The sequence below is a fragment of the Diceros bicornis genome, chromosome 15 (assembly GCF_020826845.1).
Source record: "Diceros bicornis minor isolate mBicDic1 chromosome 15, mDicBic1.mat.cur, whole genome shotgun sequence".
NCBI classification, from domain to species: domain Eukaryota; kingdom Metazoa; phylum Chordata; class Mammalia; order Perissodactyla; family Rhinocerotidae; genus Diceros; species Diceros bicornis.
Genome location: NC_080754.1, coordinates 7,088,075 through 7,104,795, shown reverse-complemented (window position 1 = coordinate 7,104,795; position 16,721 = coordinate 7,088,075).

Sequence of the window (16,721 nt, the reverse complement as noted above, 5' to 3'; positions counted from 1 at the left end):
CCTTTCACTATAAAAAAAAAAAAATCTTTCTACAGCAGTAGAAATCTTCTTCTTCTGGATCTCTATTTTTCTTCAACTGTTTGTGGTTTCAGAATCAAGATATTGAGGTTATTCACACACACAGACACACACATGCACACAGAAGTAAAGGAATTGAGGTGACTTGCAAAATGTATGCAATTAAAAAATAAATAAATGTGAAATCCAAATTAAAATAAAATGTTACAATTAATGGAGGGAAGAGAGTGTGTATATGGTATTCACAGAGTCCTTTCCTATATTAAAGTTAAGCCATAACTTTGGCTCGACTTACCTAGTCACCAAAGCTAAAAGGGATTGAACATCCATTAACATGATTTGTGAAGAATTTGCAAAAATACAACAGTTTCACAGTGGCAGAAAATTTCTCTTGGCATTTCAATCTGGAAGGTTCTTTCTGTTTTTGTTTTTTCTTGTGTGTTAAGTAAAGAGTTACATAACAATAAATGATATAGTGGATATTGTCCTCATCAATGTCCCTACACTAAATTCAGTGGTGAATTTCAATGTCAGGTCATCAAGCAAAGTTGGAAGCCATGATATTACACAATAATGACAACAACTTAATAGCTAAGACATTCAAAATCCTTGTCTTTGTCTAAACTTCAAAATTCCTTTTACATCAGAAAAAAAAACTTTCAAGAGTAAGCCCATTGCCAAGTGCCACTTAACTAGGGAGTGAGTGAACCAGGATCAGAACTTGGGCAGTCTGACACCAACACTTATGTTTTTCTATGCAACACTATCTTTGCCTCACCAAAAGTAATTCTGTAAAATGTAAAGAGAAAAAGGTACAGAGAGTTCCAATAGGAGTTTTCTGCTATTTTGGCTTCATCTACTAACAAAACTAGAATATCTAAAATATTGGAATTGATGAATTGAATGTCTTTCAAACGGTCCTCAGTAAACCTTGGCCTCTCAGTTTGTTGATCTCACAGTTGGTGATTTTATGTTTCCTTTATATCTTGTCAATTATTCCCTTCTATGATCACACCCTCCATCTTGAGATCACAAGAAAATGAACATCTCATCAACTCTTGATATCAAACAGACATTTTAAAACAGCATTCCACACTCTTCTTCTCAATTGTGAAAATACTGTCACAATCCTTTTTCTTGTCAATGTGTATATTGACACTGTCACTTTCTAACTATCCATCAATACCACCTGTTCTTATCCAACCTAAATTTCAGTGTCTATCACAATAATCTCTTTGTTGCTTATGCCCACATTTTTCTTGTTCCCTTCTAGCATTATTTTCTGATAAACCCCAAAACTTCATGAAACCAATAGGCTAAAAGCTCTCATTTGTTTCAAGTGGATTAAGACAAAGTAAAAATTATTTATTTTTCATATGATAGTCAATATAGTCCTTCATTATAGGGTAGCTTTCTCTTCAAGAAGTTATAGAAGGATGCCAAAGAATTCCATCTTGTGATGCTGGCACCTTCAGCATATGGTCTCCACAGTTGCTACAAAAGAGAAAGAAGGGAGAAAGTAACGAAGAAAGAAAAAATAAAAGATTGGTGTTTTTCCTAAAACCTACTCCACATTTGTATGCACACACACACATATACACACACACACAGAGACTTTTAGTCTCCATCTAAATGGCAACTATTCTGAGAAGTCCTCCCTGCCATCATATTAAGGATAATGGGCCTATTCTTCTGTGCCCATTCTCCTTACTCACTTCAGCCTTAGAAATAGCAGGCAATGTACGGGGAGAGAAAGAAAAATACCGTTACATGGAAAGCAAGAGTGGAAAGTGCTTTAAGAAAAAAAAAATCAACTATGTCAAGTGATGCTGAAAAGATTGAGTGAAACAAAGCCTTTCTACTCCACATTCTATTTCAAAGGTTAAAAGGCCTTTTCTCTGATTCCTTTGTGGCTAAGGTAGCTGGATACAAGTTAGTTGCTGCCATTGAGATGCATTCATGCAAGATCTGAAAGACAGGAATGGACTAGGAGTCATCTTTCTACAGCACTCAAACAAGTTCTAAAGACATGAGTGTTTGTAGGGGGTAGACTTCATGTTCCAGTATCTAGTTACCAGTGTCATGAATGAAACATAATTGTGGAGGTTACGACATTGATGGCAGCAGTTCCTAACTTCTGGACTGCAGCTAAAATGATTTGGTCTTTAAATCAAACGTTTAGTGATTTTTTTTTTACCTTTCCTTAACCAAACACTTCCAATGATATTTGACCACCAAATTCCCTGAATGAAACCCCTCTCTGTTTAAAATACCTAGAACTTTGCCTGAGAAAGAGTTTGGTAAATGGAGAGGTTGCAGGAAACTGACTTTTGCAGAATTGGTTTATCTGACTTGGTTGTTTTGAAAGGTGGAAAATGGGATACCATTAGTCCACAGATGTGTGCCAAAATAGTTACATAAATTATTATCCTGTAATTCTCTGGAATGAAATGCTCATAGAAGGTAACCTCTGGCAGGCCAGCTGGCTGCTGTGACAGATTGTTATGATGATATTTAATAATACAAATATTGTGGAGTAGGCTGGCTATTCTGATGGCACTGGAGATTTTTAATTTAAGTAGAAAGTAAGTTCAAGGTTTTAAATTCTCAGCTTAAGTGATAGCAAAGAACAAGAAAGCTCCTATGTTTATCCTAAAAGAATCTCATCTCTCTTGCAGATGCAGGGTTGGGCTGCTGAAACTGAAAAGCAGAGCATAAACTTCTCCTACAGGTTGCTAAATTATAACATAAATAGATTTATCAGCTCTGCCAGATCTCATAAAATATAAGGGATTGACTAGGACTCTGAAAAGTGGAATGGGACATTTGGATGAATCTCAGGACTTTAACCCACAAATCACAAACAGTCTCTTTAAGAGCAGAAGTGCCTCTCCTCTTTTCTGGTGACAGAAGTTCTGCCTTGCCAGATGATTTGCAATGACATCACCTGAGGCAGTTATCTTGCAAGTAGATAGCAATTGTCCTCATCCTCCACCCTTGTCATCCCACATTGTCTCCAGGATTGTAGGTGGATTGAGATCCCAGCATCTTCAAAGTAGCAAGTTTATCCCTTAAGAATTATATGGCATTGCTGATTTATATAGACAGAGACCTGGGTATTATATGAAGAAATAGATTCAATGAGTTTCATTAATTGAGATAATATGAATATAAAGAAAAGTGAAACCCTTTCCCAAATATTGGTTCATAAACAATTCATTTTGTATTGTAGTGAATCTACAATACAAGAGTTAAGACTTTCCAGACGTATGCTAAACTCTATAAGGGAAGATTCTAAGGGAAAATCATATAAATTATATAAAACAGTAATTTTAAATAAAATATTATGAATACTACAGAATAAAAGAGCCATCACTTCTGACATTGTTGATACCAACAGCAAATCACTTAAATACTAACAATTAAATAGTAATAAATCATCAAAGGGCATAGCTATACATGGTAATTCAGAATTAAAATAATTAATTCAGTAAGCACATGGTACACAATGATTCTCTAAATTTTATAGGTTACAATTCATAGAATGCTATGTGATCCTGGAAGAAGGGGAAATGTCAAAAGGTACAGGTGGTATTTACATACAGTTATGGGTGGTTCACAAAATCCCTGCATGCCGTCACTGGAACCCCTGTGATGCTACACATCTTGGGGTAAGAAACCCTGTTAAGACCATCAAAATTATTTCCTTGGATTAAGAAGTCAGGTTATCAGAGACCAGGGTGTCTATTTATAATAATTAATTTTGCAATCTCCCTTCAATAGAATTTCCATTACTGTGTTTTACATATATATGTATATTTGCATAATATATACATGAATTTAGGATGACACACACACACAGTGATATTTACTGTAGGTTTAGAGATATCATTAACTATAACGTCCTATTTTGGATTCAAGAGGGACTTTCCTATCAGATCTTGATATTAAGAAAAACTGTGTAAATTGGGTGGTGAACATGATGTAATCTATGCAGAAATAGAAGTATAATGATGTACACCTGAAATTTATACAATGTTATAAACCAATGTTACTGCAATAAACAAAAAACTTAAAAAAAAATAAAATAAAATAAAAATAAAAGCAATGAGAAGCCAAAAAAACAAAAAAAAAGATTAACCTGATTTTTAAATGGTTTTTAATCCAACGAACAAAAATCTTACATTTTTTTCTGTGACAATTAAGGAGAGTCATTCAGAGATCCATCTGTAGCAAGTGTACAAAATGGTCTTCATTTACATGGTTTTATTATTTTTCCATCTCCATTTTACTCTAAACTAAAGTTTTGTTTTATCCTTTATTACATACACATCGTAAGAAGTTTTAAACACTCGGTGAAACACGATAAGGGATAAAAACCTATAAATAAATCTAATAATTATTTATTGTGACTCAGATCCCAGAGAAATGCTTTAGAAAACCTTACTCTGGATCTTTTTAGATGTACATTCCAGAGTGCAAGGTTATATGTGGAGTTTTGTCACTGCACACTATTTCAAATACAAGTTAAGGATCATAAGCATTTTATTAACAGCATGTTTTCTTAATATTTAATCTAAAGGAACAAATTAAACCAAATTGATATTCTTCGCTGCATTATATAAATGATAGGAGACTAGGTCTCCCATTTGACATTTGGCCAAAGTAGTGTAGCAGAGCCAAATCTGTCCTGTACCTTGATCTTTGTCACCAGTCAAAAATAAAACACATTTATAGATGTCATAAATGCTTCCAGTACCATTATTTTTAAAAAATTAGCTGCAGCCCCTTCTGACACTCAGCCTCACCTCACTCATGCAGCTTATTTCTGGCAATGACTACAAATTATGAGAATGGTACTACAAGACTCTCAGCTTTTACTGTATTTTTCCTTTTTTCCATCGCTCCTATTTTGGGAAATATGTTGGTTCTAAGTTCCATATTTTCAGTAAGATCCTGAACTTTATATGTGATGATAGCTAAAATTTTAATTTGGAATTATTTCCAAATACCAATGCAGCCTAAATGCTTCAATTTGTAATAATCAAGTCATGCTTTCTCCCACGTAAGATGATTCTAATTTATTTTTTATTGTTTTCATCTTTTCACCTATATATCCGTATATCCATGCATTTATTCACACATTCATTTATTCAATAAAATAAAATACATAGCTTGACAGAATCTTGACAGTGTAGTAAAGGAGATAGTCTGACAGTCCAGTAGTTAGGAGATGACATTGTTGCATGATAAGCATTATTATGGACCATCAGTCTTCTTTGAATTTAGGTTAATATTACTTCTAAAAACATAAATATTTTGTCTTGGAGTATACCCAATACTCCATTTCTTTTGATGGATAATATTCACTTGTTATAAACAGACAGGTTCAAGTAGCCAGTTTTCAGTCATCAATTGTATTCATTGTCAAGCTCAATCAGTTTTAATTTACTGAAGCTTCTATATATCAGTTCATAACTAGTCTTAGGTATTATAGAGTCATAAATGTTGCTTCTTTAGGTAACTTAATCTTAGCGTTTTTTCAGTTGTATTAAAAAAAAAACTCTTTTTCTTATGTGTACCATCCCTGTGTGGAATCTTTTCACTATTACCAAACATATAAAGTTTTCAACACGATGTATATATTTCTCTTCTATTGTTTTTCAATCATAAACAAATAAGATTTGCCTTCATGAAAATAAAACCGTTGATTTTTAAAAATCAATTCTAAGCTATTAAGATTTTAATATATTAATATCTTAATATGTTAATATAATTATAATTTGTATTAGCTCACAGAGTGCTTTAGTAATATAATTTGATCTGTTTATAAGATACGCTTATTAAACTCACATTACTTGCTAAGTTCACCCATTTCTTAATTAGATTTGCAGATGCCATGATCAATAACAAACACAGTAGAAAATAAACTAGACAGCAAGATTTCACTCTTTAAAAAAAAAAACAGCCTGTGTTTAATTGCGTATCTGGCACATGGTGGCTACAATTCAACATCTAATACATTTGGTGGCCAATGTTAAGTCTGCCCTCTTTCTCAGGTTAAATATATCATCCAGAAGGAACTCTGCATTGCAACATGTGACAGTGGTTACTCATCAGAAATAATGGCACATGGAGTCACCAAAGTAATATAAGGATCAAATAGCTCAGTCTTAATTTAGTATTTTGGAAGATTTTAATATCTTTGTGAAGCCAATGAGACTCATCACAGGCCTGAAAGCCACTCAAGAGTAAGCACCAGAGATCTTTCAACAAGGCTATTATAGATCACAGAAATTCCTCCTCTCTTTTCTAAACCCACTCCAATTTTAGCCCATAATGCCCAATCTATTCACATAAATTGCATAAAGGGAAAGTATAATACATGAAAGTGTGGGGTGCTTTTGTTTGTTTCCTGTTTTGGAACTCATACTCAGAATTGAGTTAATCATTCTCACCCCACAATTGGTTTGGATAATGATCATCTACTTTTCCTTTATTAAACAATTCTCCCTTTTTGTTCTCTTCCAGGCCCCTACTCCCAGAAAAGCACTTTTTAGTGTATGTAATATATGTCCTTCCCATCTGTCTTTCAAGTATTTTTTTGGATAGTGTCATATCCTTGAAACCATATTGTAGTATTGCTGGTGAGTATTTATTTAAATTGTATTGTGCTTCAAATATCATTCTGTTGTTTCCTGTTATGTAGTGATAGTCATTCCATGCCCTCCAATCCTGCTATTATCCACGTGTGGGTATGACATCCCACAACATGTTCTCTAATGAGGCACATGGTTTTGAAGGAAGGTACCCAAAAACGAGAATGCTAGATCACAGGCAACTTAATTGCACCAGATACTGCCAAACTGCTCTCCAATATCTGCACCTCCAGCAGCCATGCACTTGGGCTCCCATTTTGCCACATCCTCACTAGGTTTAGATATTATGTAACATTCCCGTTTTTGCCATTCTGGAGAATGCAAAGAGTTCTTTAACTTGTATTTACCTAATGAATAGTGAGAATAAATATCTCTTCAAATGCTTTCTAATTTTTCTGTTTTCCACCTCTCTGAATTACTATTCATTTTCTAAGTTCTCTCTTCTCTCAAAGAAGCTACTGTTAAAACAGTTCCTTGACTATTCTTGATATCTGTACCTCTCATACTTTATTTTGAGACTGCAAATATCTTCTTCCTATCACCCTTCCATATACTTCTCTATAGTTGCCTTTGTTAAACAGAAATCTTTACCTTTGATGCAATCAAAGGTTTCCATTTTTTACTATGGTTAGATTACAATCAAGAAGTCTGAGGGGACTCAGTTCCTATGCCCCTTTTCAGAAGCACAAATGGTCCTTGCTTCAAAAATCATCCTTGGCACATCCTTGAATCTCCTCTTATGTTCAGCATCCATAGAGTGGATGAATTCCAAAATATGTAATTTCTATTTACCAACTTGAAGAAAAGTGAATATTACTCTAGATAAATAAATGAGTTATCATCTCATGACATTACTAACAGAAAAGGGCATGGATGGCAATCAACAGGCTTGATGCAGTGTGACGGGCTCTAATGCAGTAGGCTGAAAAACAAAGGAGAAATTTTACTTAACTTTAAAACCCCTGCTTTTGAAACATGGTGTTCCAGATTACCTGTTTAGATTTCAATAAATCTTCCTGTGTGTGTGTGTGTGTGTGTGTGTGTCTCTGTGTGTGTGTGTGCACGCGCACGCATGCGTGCACATGTGTGTGCGTGTGTTTGGTTGCTGTTCTTTGCTTTCTTATTTTATTTCTCTTATTTTAACCTATGAAAGCTGTGAAGACTATCATTTTGTCCTCTAGGCATAATTAAGGAGATATTTTCTTTAATACCCTGACCAATGAAATAGAATTTAATTTTTTAGTTTTTAACACTTAAAAAATTATTTTAGATGAAAATAGTTTTGAAACACATTAGACACTTTTTTGTCTTAAAGAGCACAACAAATGGCTCCTTTTGTTTAGTGTCTTTCAGGATTGTCACCGTGAACCCACGTGTCTTACTTGGCTGCCACGCTACATGGCCCGCAGAGCTTACAGTAGGATGCCATGACCTACAATAAATAACTACAGACCTCTGCTTTTTAAATTAATATACCAGATAATCCTCATTTTTCTGTCTCTCCTCCCACTTTCAGACTGGGGAAAATAGTGTCTTTCTGCCTTAGTTTCCTCACATGTAAAATAAAGATTATAATAGTAGCTACCTCATAATAAGTTTGTGAAGAGTAAATCAATTTATATATAAAACATTTATAGGGCTTGGCCCATAGTAAGCACAACATATGTATCAGCTATAAGCTATGTTTTTTATTATTAATGATATAATGGTTATTGTGTTCAATATGCCTCTATATAGCAATATCCCCTTTCATCAGATTTTCTGTGGACTGGTAAAACAGCCAACATTGTTAGCATTGTGTGTAAAATTATACCAAATCACCTATACATGGTTCATGCAGATTTTGTAACAGCGATGTCTGGTAGAAAGTATATACGTAATGTGCGTGTGAGTGTACACTACATTAAGAGGTGACTGCTGTTATTATCTTTGTTTTACAGATAAGGAAAACTAAGGCAGAAGAAGCAGTTGCTCACAGTCTGACCGTGAGAGAAGATGTAGAAAAACTCTAGCTATCAGGTATATAAACTCAAAAAGTAATGGTTTGCTATTATTAACACCCACCCATACTCATACCTAAGAAAATCTTTTTTGTTTTAGTTTCAAGTTCTAGGTTGGGTTCTGGACCATTGTGAAAGCTGAGTGAGAGTCTCCAGATAAGGGAGGTATTAATTTAAAGATTAATTACATTTTTCATATGTTTAACTCTCAAGCAACTACATAAAAACAATGTTACTGAGATTGCAAGTAACGAGGCCCAAAGAATTTCAGCTCCAATAGTTCCCATCTCACTTATCCAATCTATTCCACCACCCAAATATTTGATCACCAATTTATGACACAATAAATTCCAAACATTCCCTGTCTGATCTATTATAGGTAATGGTCATAAAATATAATGCTCTGAAATCATTAAGTTCTCCTGTTGCCATTACATTGCCATTATAGCGACGCCCTTTTGGAAAAAGAACATATCAAAAGCCTGGAATTTAGGGAGCTATACGATACAATCTTAAGAGAGTACAGTCAAACTATATAATAAAACCATAAAATCTGCCTGGACCCAGTATTTAATAAGGTTTTCACTCTCATCATATTAGCAAACTTGTTTGAGTCCTGAGAACTTGGAATGACAGAAGGACATGCCGAGGGCATTTAGTAAAAGAGAATTCGGAAGTCATAGCCCATACATTTGTCAACTCCACATTGAATGACATATTTCTAGTCATAGAGAATACATTTTTAGAAATCCTACATAAAACTAGCCAGTGACACCAGCTGATAAGAGAGTAGATCATGAGCTTGAGTATTGTCTTTATTCTTAAATCAGTTCCTGGTGTCCAGATATCACTGTCTATATGCTCGACGAGATTAAGTACTTTTATAAAATGTCTGAAAGGAAAACTACAGTCTGTCTAAGAAAAGAGCGTTCTGAAAAACGTGTATGGTTGTTATCTCTTTTCAAAGATGAAACAACAAACCTAGGAGCCATTTACCACGCCAATTTTCCAGACAGCGGTTGTCCCAACAATATTAGGGCATTGAACAAGGCTCTAATCTCAGCTGGAGCTACGCTTTGGTATCTGGACGGAAATAAAACATTCAAGTGTTATGAGTCTCTGTTTCCTCTAATGACGTAGTCAGCCTTCCTCTCCCTCTTGTACCTGGGAGATGAGAGGATTCTAAGGCTCACAGGGCTCCATTAAGCTTGTGTATGTCTAATCACTTAGAAGTGGCAGATAAAGGAATCTCTCATCCACACACTGCACACAATGCAACCAAAACAAATAGTTCTGTGAATGATTTCCTCATACCCTCACCAGAAGACAAGGGGAAAAAGAGAGCTAAAATTCTATTCTACTGCCATGTAAGGGATGAAGAGGAAAATTTTAAAACGACAAATATACAAGAAATAAGAGAACACAAAGCTCAAAAGAAGATAGCATAATAATCCCCAGGCTTCCAGTACAGATGCATCTTCCAGTACAGAGCTTATTAAAGAAAAGCTACCTTATCCTGAAAGATTTTAATATAGTGGGTCTTACTGGTAACTCTGGTGTAGGTGGTCTAAGGACCACATTACCCAAAACACTTGTCTAGCCAATGTCTGCTAGCCTGGTTATTATGCCTAGGAGCACATGTTGTACTTTAAAATGCATGAAGTCAAGTATATGCTTTCTTTCAGTTTATGCTTAAAATAAAGCCATACTCAGTTGAACATGCAGATTAATGACTTATAGGGAGTTTTGGAAAGAGAAGATGTATTCTAGCTGTATCATTCTAAAAAGTGCTGGCTTTATATAATTCTGAGCAAACCACTAGCTTCATGTAGCAGATGCCTCTGCTTCCTCCAGGTCAGAGCCCCTCAGCAGACCTCTGACTTCAGCTGCAGCTCAGACTGTCTGTGGTTTGCTGGTGGCAGCGTCCTACCAGTCATGGATGCCTAGAGGATCTTTCCACTTTCAGTTAGCCGTCTTCTCCAAGGCTACGGGAACTCCCTCCTTCCCAGGAGGGAAGGCGGTACTTTATAAGAACCATAAAAACCCCAGAGTGGGGTCCCCAGAGAAGCAGCACCAGCATCACCTGAGAACTTGTTAGAAATACAAATTCTCAGGCCCACTACCGTCCTCTGAATCAGGAACTCTGGGAATGGGGAACCCAGCAAACTGTTTTAACCATCCCTGCAGGTGACTCTGATGCATGCCAAAGGTGAGACCCTTGCCATAGACCACTACAAAATCACTCTACAGCACTACTTGGAGTGTGAAGCCACCAAAAGTAAAACATGGTTATGGAATGGGAATTGAATCACCATTGTAAGCTTTAACAGGTTTATAACGTGTGTGTGCAAATTCTCGTAGTACTGTAAGACTACCTGTGGTAACATTTTCAGGATACTTGCAATCCAAGGGGTAACTTTTAGTTATACAATACCAAATAATGCAGACAAGAGAAATGAACAGAACCCTAGCCACCAGTGAGAGCCCAGTCTCCTGCCTCCTAGCCCTAATCAGCTCCAGCAGCCTCAGCACCCCAACTCCTCATCTCACATCCTAGACTCTAACCCAGTCTGAGCCCAAGTTTAGGATGCATCCAGTTTGTGAAAATGCGGAAGAAACAGCATTGGCTCACATGGTAAGAATGTCATTCCATTTTCAATTTTCTTTCCTTTCTGACTGTATTGCTTTGGTGCGAGTGACTCTACATGTCTCTAACACTGGCGAATCTCTTTAATAATAAAGAGAGCATAAATGCAAGGGCAGATCTTTCCATGGGCAACACTCTGGCTACAATTTAATAACAGTATTTTGTTTTCATTGTATGCATTTGTATGGATTCCTTTCATTTAAGGATATAAGCCTGTTTTTCCTTTATAGTTATAATATAAATACATTTATTTGAAAGAAAAAATTGAACAGATTTAATTAAAATATTTTATTTAATAACAGCTTATATCAAATTGGATTTGAGAAGCATTCTCCTGAACTGAAATAATTGCCATTTCCTGTATTTTCTCACTTTATACTTGTTATGGATGGATTGTGTCTCCCTGAAATTCATATGTTGAAGCTCTAACCCCCAATGTGACTGTATTTGGAGATAAGGCCTTTAAGGAGGTAAATAAGGTTAAATGAGGTCACAAGGATGGGTCCCTAATCCAATAGGGCTGGTGTCCTTATAAGAAAAAGAAGAGATAACAGGAGTGTGCACATACAGAGGAAAGGCCAGGTGAGGACACAGCAAGATGGCGGCCATCTGCAAACCAAGGAGAGAGGCCTCAGGAGAAACCAAACCTGCTGATACCCTGATCTTGGGCTTCCCAGCCTCCAGAACTGTGAGAAATAAATTTCTGTTGCTTATGCCCTGTCTGTGGTACTTTGTTACGGCAGCCCTGGCAGAGGAATTCAATAGTTTTATCTATTAATTCACTCAACTAAGATTTATTGGATTCATCTGTGTCAGAAGATACTCTCTCAGTGCTTTTGACACTGACATGAGTCTGACAGAGTCCTTGGTCCCAGGGGATTCCCAAACTCATGGGGGAAAGCAGCAAAGAAAGAGTTAATAAGTGTTTAGTGTCTTAAGTGCAATGCTTCAATGGTGCAGAAGATAACTTGGAGCAATGGTACAGGGCGCCTCACCCTGATTGAAGTGTAGAGAAAGGCTTCATGAAAGACCATGGCCTGAGCTAAGACTCTAAGAATGAGAAAATGGCTGAGAATGGTTGTGGGTGAGAGGATAGGTAGAGAAGGCATTCCGGGCAGAGCAGAGAGAATAAATATAGCCACAGTGTCAAGAAACAGCACTCTGCATGCACCGTGTGCCAGAAAATACTGGAAGGGATTGATGAATGTGAAGGAAAAGGCCAACTAGATAAACACCTTTTTTGTCACGTTAGAGATCTTTGATTTAATCCTGAGGATCAAGGGGTTGCAAGAGTTTCTCAGCCTCAGCACTATTGACATTTTGGCCTGGATAATTCTTTGTTGTGGGAGGCAAAGAGTTAGAAGGTTTAGTAGCATCCCTGGCCTCTACTCATTAAATGCTAGTGTCACCCTGTGACAACCAAAAAGCTCTCCAGATATTGCCAGATATCCAACTGGGGCATGAGGGGAGAGGAGCAGGGAGAACAAAAACAGACTCAGACTGAAAAGCACTGCCTTAGATGGTTCACGATGATATGAACCTGGAAATCACATGGTTCAATTTGCATTTTTATCCACATCAAGGAGCAGTACAGCATAATGGTTTAAAAACAAAGACTCTGAAGCCAGCATGCCTGGGTTCAAACCCAGGATACGCTACTTGCCTGTTGTGCAAACTTGTGCCAGTTATTTAACTTTTGTGTCTGGGTATTTTCACCTATGAATGAGATAAGTACGGCTACCTCATAGCGTTGTTGTGAGGTTAAATAAGTTAAGGTATGTAAAGGGTTTAGAACAGTACTTGGCAGTAAGTGCTGTGTAAATGTTTGTTAAATGAACAAAAAGATTTGTGAGGAGAATGGAAATACGGGGAACAGACCAAAGACAAAGGATGGATGTTAAGTTTGGTTGAAACCTGAAGCCTTCCTCAATGTCCTCAGCAGAATGTAGTCTTGCCCTCCCTCAAATTCACATAGAATTCTAAACATTGTGTTTATCTTGTTTCATAGGTTATTATGCAATTGTCACATTATCTTTGTATCCATCCACATTGCTTTATTACTAGCATATGCTCAATAAATATACTTAAATTAAGGAATAAAGAACAATAGCATGCCAAATACCAGCTTTCTCTGCTGAAGGCAGATATGAATTTTACGTGCAGTATGAGTGTCCCTGATCATTTTAAGTGCCAAAGGTACAGCAATGGGGTAAAACGGGAGCCTGGATTCTAAACTGATAAAATTGTTCTGGTCTTCACTCCTGTGGTAGGAAGAATTCTAAGTTGCTTCCGATGAACTTCAACTTTTAAGACCCCCTCCCCTTTCAGTGTGGGTAGAATATGTAAACATGATGATATATTTCTCCCGTGATTATGTTACACTATATGACAAAAAGATTTTCCAGATGGAAAATGAATCTAATCACTTCAAAGCAGAATTTTCCCCAGCTCTTGACAGAAGGGAAAATGAGAGAGATTCGCTGAGCCTTGTTTGGCTCTGAAGATGGAGAGGGCCACATGGAAGAACCGACAACAACTTTGAATTGCTGAGAGTGACCTCCTGCCAGCAGCCAACAAGAAGATGGGACGTCAGGTCTACATCCCCAAGAAACTGAATTATGCCAACAACTTGAATGAGCCGGCAGTGAGTTCTTCCCCAGACCTCCAGATCAGAGACCAGACTCACTGACACCTTGATTTTGACCTTATGAGACTGAGAACAGAGAACTAGTCAAGCTTACCCCAATGTCTGACCTCCAGAACTGTGAGCTACTACATAGGTGATGTTTGAAGCTGCTAACTGTGTGGTAATTTGTTACACAGCAATAGAAAACCAATACAACTTCTTTAGGAGCTGACGAGTGTTCATCTTAACCGAGATTCCGTTCAGAAGCGTTATCTGGAATGTACATCCACTTATTTACATGTCCATTCTATAACACTTGCATAAAATGTAATATCCATTAGAGTGACTTCAAAACAATTGCAAGAACCACAAGCAACACCATGGATGAATCTCATAAACACACCACTAAAAGGAAAAAAAGAAAAGCCAGACACAAAAGAATACTTATCATATAATTCCATTTATATAACACTTAGAAAACAAGTAAAACTAAATTGCGGTGTTTATGGAATGTATTCGTAAGTGCTGAATGTATAAACAAGAACAGTAGAGTGATTGCTGAGAAACTCTGGATAGTGGTTTCCTTTGAGGGAGAGAAGGGAAGAGAGATGTGACGGGACAGAGGGCAGGGGGCTGCGCCTGCATCTGTGGTACTGACAATAAGCCATGTCGTGACTGGGGGAGAGATTACATGTGCATTTACCTTACGACTAGTCACGATCAAGTCAAGCTTGCTTTTATGTACTTTTCTGTATGTTGTGTTTTACAAATGTTACAAAGCCAATACAGACTTTCAGGGTGTTGGCCGATTCATTTTATCTTAATGTATACAGTTGGAGGCTCATGACTGCATTAGGAAGGGAAGTGTGTGAGAAGCACCATGCACGACTGCTGCCAGTCAAGAGCCCAGCACATTAGTGAGCGGTGCATCTCTCTGATACATCTAAGAAACATACTCAAAGACTCCTCTTGCCTAAAAACCCCATGTCTTTCCTTCTTTACCCTGGGCTCACGAAATGGACTATTTTCTGCTCTTTTATTTATTTTATCATACATTTTTTAGGAAGTAGTCACCATCTTTTGAACATGCATGACTGCTCTGATTCACCATCCCTGCTATTTTCTTGAATCATCTCATTTGCTCCCTGTTCTTTTGCTTCTCTCCAGAAGGCAGCTGCGATTTTGCCAGGGATGTTGGTGCTAATGCTTCCTGCACTGTTACTTCACTGATGGGCTGGCCGCTTATATAGTAATGTAACAGGGGAGAAGCAGTAATAAAGATAAACTGCTGATTGCTTTGTTCCTTCTCCAAAATAGTTCCCTTAATACATAGAATAGTCCTGCTCTACTCCATACACCTATCATATTTTTTTTCTTTTTAAAAATACCTAAAATTGGAACTAATCACATTATTGGCATTCAATATTAAAGAGTCCAAGCTATTTGACAGGAGAGAGGATGGATGTCTATTAACCCTGCTATTCCAAGCTGAGAATCAGCTTGGATGGATAAGGGCATAGATTATTCCATCTGACTTCTGTAAGAGAGAAAGAAAGAAATGGCTGTTTGTTTAAACTTACGGATGTTCTGGTATAGGTTTCCAAGGAGGTTCAAAAATAAAATGGAATAAGCAGTGCTTGCAACACCTATGAAGCCTGACAACATCATGATTCAACCTTAACTCCAACTCTACATTAGTTGATCTCCTGCCGTGCAATCCCTGCTCATCCTGGTCTCTGAGTAGGCTCATGGATGTTTTCATTGCCCCTAATGTAAAGTACCTTGCCTCACTCCTTTTTCCTGTCCAAATTCTACCCATCCTTGAAATCACAGTTTAAGACACACTTCCTCCCTAAAAATTTTTCCAAACATATCAATATACAGGTCCTCTCTTATGAGTTCTTAACCTTCCTTAATTGTACTCCATTTAATTGGCATCTGATCATGTTACACTTGTTACGATAGATCATCTGCTCCTTAAGAGGCAAATCATTTCTTTTTTTTTAAATCATGTACATCATTTCAGGACATGGTACGTATTGAAAAAGGGAAGCAGTAGAGAGTCATGGGACCATGAGACTTTCAAAAGAAGCTTTGCTTTGGAGGAAAAAATAACCTCATCCAATCTTAAAACTATAAATTATAGATTCTCAAGAGAAGTGTGATTGAGCCAAGTGATTCCTGGCATGTACAATTGTGGGTAGTTGGTAGATGGTCAAAAAGTCTTGTTAATTGGATTGATTTAAAATGGGAACAAGAATATGGCGGGCTTTTCCTGGCAACACACAAAAAGAAGAAAGTTTATTATCCAGAGGGATATTTGGAAGTAGAAAATGATCTAAAATCAAATGAGTTAGGAATAACCCTCATTTTTAGCAGTGGCTGAGGCTCTGTCTAACTAGAAGAAGTGAAACAGTCATTAGTGTCGTCATCTTCACCATCATCTTCATCAGCAGCATATATTTAATATACACCCATATATTTTACATGGGTAAAATCTCATTTGATGTGCTCAAAAATTCTAAGCAATAGGAATCATCATTATTCTCATTTTTTCACTGAGCTCAACAAATTGAAGTTTAGAGAGGATATATTAACCTCCTATTGCTACTGCATACCCTATTACCACAAACTTGGTAGCTTAGAACAACACAAATTTATTACTTTATACTTCTGGAAGTCAGAAGTTTAAAATCAGTTTCACTGGCCCAAAATCAAAGTGTTGACAAACAGTGTTCTCTCTGGAGGTTCTAGGGAAGAATTTTTGGAGT